The following is a 4,779-nucleotide window of genomic DNA, read 5'->3' on the forward strand; positions in this document are numbered from 1 at the left end:
GGTGTGTGCAGCACTGCCCACCTGTTGGAGGTGCTGCTCCCATGACCAGGGGCAGGTGAGACACGAGGGCAGAGCAGGGCAGCTGGCTTGGGCCTGCTGCACCAACAGGCTGCCACCTCCACCTGGAAGGCATACCTTTGTCCAGCACAGGGCCAAAGATGGCCAGGCTGTTGTTGATGGTGGTGCAGTTCCACCTGCGGCCGCGGAACTGGTGCTGGCACTCCTCGATGCTGATCCTGACGCCCTCTGCCACGCTGGGCATGATCTCCACGTAGTTCCGACAGAAGCGCAGCTGTTTGGGTACTAGGCCTGGGATGCTGGCACAAAGGATGGGCTGTGTGCCCAGGGACGAGTACTGGGGCCCGACAGCCAGGGACCTGGGGGAGAAGGGCAAAGAGGCCGGGTGAGTGGGAGGGCTGCCCTGGCAGCCTTTGAAACAGGAGCAGAAGCTGGGTCTGCTCCGGAGGGAGTATGAACGTCCTTTTCTTTGGGGCACTTGTGCATTCCAGGGTGAGATGTGCTTCCACCCTGGAGGTAGCTTGTCCTTACGCAGTGCCTGAGATTTAGCACGAAACCTCAAGATGTGCCTGTGGAGTGGTGGGGAGTAAATCAAGGAGGGATGGAGGCCACTTGCTGCCCAGAGGAGGGGCTGCTGGTCTGGGGCAGGAGTGAGGGTAAGGTGGGCACAGCAGTGGCTGAACCACAGCTCCCCCCCGCCCCCCACCCCCGGGCCAGCCCCACAGAAGTAAAAACGTATGTCCCAAGGAAGATGTGCTCAAGAATATTCACAGGGCTGTGAGCGTGCACGCAGACAGGAAGCACTGCGAGTGCAGCAGGGAGGTGTGGATACAAGACAGAGCTTCTGCAGGGGAATCCGCTGGGAGACAGAGGAGTGAGAGCAGCAGAGAGGCCTGACAGAGGCCTGAGTTCCATTTCTCTAAGACAAAAGCTGACCACACATGGATGGCAACAAAAACCAGAGGTGATTTCCACATGCACACCGGGGGGGGGGGGGGGGGCGCGCGGGACGGGCCTGACTGGGGCAAAGAGAAGGTTTCTCAGGCTGCAGAATGGTCCCCTCTACCCACAGGCACCTGACTTTTAATGACGTAAAATGACATAAAAAGAGAGAAAACTTTGTTTCTCAGTCACCCAGCCACATGTGGCCCAAGGCTACCATGGTGGAGGGTTACCTATGGGACATTTCAGAGCCTGTGGAGAGTTCCACTGGACCACAGGGGACGAGGGTGACAGAGTGCTCTGTGTTGATGGGGGAGTTGACTACACATGTGTTTGTGTGTCAGACTGATCGAATCATTTTCATTTTACTGTACATAATTGTACCTTGGTTTAAAAAAATGACCAGGTCCTCTTGGCAGGAGGAGTGAGAGTTTATTTAATCTGGCAGGTGATACACAGTCCTGCTACCTGTGGACTTATCGTTTCCATAGCGGGTACTCCACCATCCTGCCGCCATGAACATGTCCATCTCCACAGTGGTTCCTGTGGTCCTGCCATCTGTGTACGCATCCATTTCAGTAGTGGGTGCCCACTGTCCTGCCACCTGTGGATACGCCCATCTCTGCAGCGGGTGCCCTATGGTCCTGCTGCTCATGGATGTGTTCATCTCTGCGGTGGTTGGTGGCCTTATAGGCAGAGCTCTGCATCTCAGTACCTCCTTCATGCTTGTGAATGGTGCCAGGCTGTGCAATCTTCTCTTCCATCAGCTGCCGATATCACTGAGGGTCTGCAGGGTCTCTGGGAAAGGGCTGTGGAGATCTTCAGGTTGGTGGGGGAGGCCCCAGATCCAGGAGCACTGCTGGGTGGGAGATTCTAGGGGACCAACAACCATGGCTTCTGAATGCACCGTCATCATCAAAGATCGGCTGTCTCTTAGCATAGAGGTACCCATGCTCACTCAGGCCATGGGCTGTGCATGCTCTGTCCTCTTTCTCCTCAGGGAGCCCAGTCCCTCCTTATTCTGGACCGTGTGGTGCAGGGTGTCCCAGGCCCAGGTCCAGAGCAGCCCCTGGGTACTTGCTTATCTGGGAGCTTGCTAGCGGGGCTCCAGGTGGGAAGGCCTGTTTCTCCTTCCTTGTTTGGTGCGACTGAGGAAATGGCAGCTTTATTAACGCCTCAGCCAGAACTCCTAGGGCTTCTTCTTATTCAGTACCTCCTCTCCCCTGGAGGGCTGAGCCCCGAGAAGATGGGACAAGGCTTCTGTGTCCCTCATACCCACATTATGATACTTGTATTTGGTGAGTCCTACTCTAAGTAACTCAGTTCCATCTAGCTCTGATGAGAGCAATCGAGGACAGAAACAAACCTGCTCTCTGAAGTAGGAAGCGGACCCTATCATGTTTCCCACTCCAGTCTCCAAAATCTTCAAAGCCTTCTCCTTGCCTGAGGCACAAAGCCCGTGCCCTTGAGCTCCTGAGTGCCTGCCACCTGATTGGCTCAGAGAACATTTCCTCATTGCCCAGTCCTGCTAGGGTCTGGATTTCTCCAGCTCCTTCCTCTCACACCATGGGCCCTGCACTCCGGCCACACCAGCCTCCCTACACACTCCCTTTGTTTCCTGCACAGAGCTTTCTCCCACTCATCCAGACTGCCACACAGAACACCCTCTCTCCCCTGCAGACCCCTGCTCCTTGCCCCTCGGCGGGCAGCATGTATACAATTCCATCTTATTTACTTCACCAGCTGCAGATGGAGGCTGGAGAAAGGGCAACTTCTCCTTGGAAGTCCTGAATGCAGGGTTTCACATGTATGACATCCTCTCATCCCATGCCCTCCTGCCCAAACCCCTCAACAGCCTGTGTGTTCCCACCATTCCTGGGCACTCTCCCTTCCTCCAGATCATGTGCATTTCTCAGGGGTCAAACCTGTCTTCTTCAAGAGTGCCAACCCACCCTGCAGTCAGATGTCCTAATGAAGCCGAGCTTCCTTCCCATCGGTGCGGGTCCCCGTGTCCCTGAACCTGGGAGTGGTCTGGCACTTCCAAACCAGACTTCTAGTCCCTTGCTTGTCCCCGCCCTGATATTACAGGGCACTCCCCATCCTGCCCATTATTTGCTCGAAAGCCACAGACCAGCCATGACTTCGTGCCAGACACCACAGGCCTCCCCTCATCTCCATCTGAATCCATTTCCCTGGTGTGGTGTGCAACGGCGGGGCTGGCTCATTCATTCACTCGTTGTGAGCCCCAGTGAATGTCGAGCACTGGGCTGGGCCTGACTCTCAACTGCCTCATAGTCCCAGGACCCCAAAGTTTCCAGAAAGGCCAGCCCTCTGCTCTCACTTTACTGTTTGGTCTTCTCTTGGAAGCATCCTGTAACCTGCTCCTGGCTCTCCTACACCCTTGCCCTGCATGGATGGGCTGTCTCCACTATTCCTCTGAGACCCCTGTGTCAACCTGGTACTTGGCTTCCTGATGGATAAGCAAGGATCAAGTGGACAGATGGCAGGATGCACTGAGGTCAGCTGTCTCTGCCCTCGGAAGCAATCAGTTGGTTAGGGTAAGGCCTCCAGGCTGAGAAGTGGGCCTGGCCTGGCTCCAGGACAGGGCAGGGATGGGTGGACAAGAGGAGGCAGTGGTGGGAGACAGTCTGTAGCTAACCTGCACACCCCCTGCCTCTCTTGGCCACTTGGAAACAGAGAACCATAAAGAGAATGTGCAGTGCCCAGAGCCCTGGTTCTCCTCGCAACCTCCACTTCCTGTCCAGTCCACTCAGTCAGTTTTTATGACACTCACCCACCAGATGCCTTGTCCCGGCCCCAGGGACTCCGCAGCCTGTGTAGACTCTGTGTGTGAATGGCTCTTCCTGCTCCAGACTGAGGTTTGCGTCTGTTTCTGAAGCTTGGTGTCCCCACTTCTGACCCCACCTGGTAAGAAGCAGGTGCTGGGGGCTCCACACCAAGGACTAGGGACCAGAATCCTCTTTGTGGCACATCCACCAGGCTGCATGCCCACCCTCACTGGGCACTAGTGGGATTGACCTGAAACCACAGCACCAGGGGTGGGGGTGACACCCTCTGCAGTGATGGCGAGATGCAGGTGTAGAGGCCCCGGGAACCGTGTGGCTGGCTGATTGTCCATCAGGAAGCCAGGTGGGGAGAGGAGCCACGGTGGCTCTGGCTTCTTCAGCAGCTTCCACAGGCCTCCTGTCGGGGAGCCCATCTCTCACTAGAAGGAAAATTCATGTCGATGTTGACTTAGAGTCTCAGACAGAAAGACAAGATGACTCCATCCCTCTGTCTTTGCCAGTCTCAAGGTGCTGGCCCCTGCCAGATGTGAGGCCAGGATGTATTCTGTGTGGGGGTACAGGAGGGGCAAGGCACTCACCCCAGAACCCCACAGCTCCCACACCTCCCACAGAGCCTGCACCACCTCGGCCCTTCCCATCTTCCTTCTTGCCTGCAAGCCAAGGCCAGGGCAGAAAGATTGGACCCACCCTGCTTCCTTCACACCCCAGGACTCTGCTCTAGGGGAAGCAGAGAGGGTCTCTCAAGTTAATAGCCTCTCCCCAGTTCATTTCTGGGGGTGCTAAATCAGCTCCCACCTGCCTCCTCCGGGCTCTCCTCTGGGCAGGCCAGGGCTCGTCACCTCCCTGAGTGAGGCCAGGATGCCAATGGCCGCCAGCCCAGATGCCGCTCCAGCTGCTCCAGCCTCCACCAACCCCAGCAGGATCCCTCTCCCACCCCTTTAATTTCTTGAATTACTTCCAGGAAGGTTTTTCTGCTCAAGAACCAGGTGACTAAGGGGGTCTGGGCGATGCA

General features: G+C 56.5%; 1 long non-coding RNA gene across 1 annotated transcript; it reads right to left on the reverse strand.

Annotated features, from left to right (window-relative positions):
- Nucleotides 1-1,375: 1,375 nt before the first annotated feature.
- Nucleotides 1,376-3,844, reverse strand: LOC106699078. The gene is made up of 2 exons (XR_001350516.2): nt 3,755-3,844; nt 1,376-1,833 (listed from the first exon to the last, which is right to left on the reverse strand). It is a non-coding gene; the product is annotated as an uncharacterized LOC106699078 (long non-coding RNA).
- Between the last annotated feature and the right edge of the window lie 935 nt (nt 3,845-4,779).

Source organism: Myotis lucifugus, unplaced genomic scaffold (assembly GCF_000147115.1).
Source record: "Myotis lucifugus unplaced genomic scaffold, Myoluc2.0 scaffold_302, whole genome shotgun sequence".
NCBI classification, from domain to species: Eukaryota; Metazoa; Chordata; class Mammalia; order Chiroptera; family Vespertilionidae; genus Myotis; species Myotis lucifugus.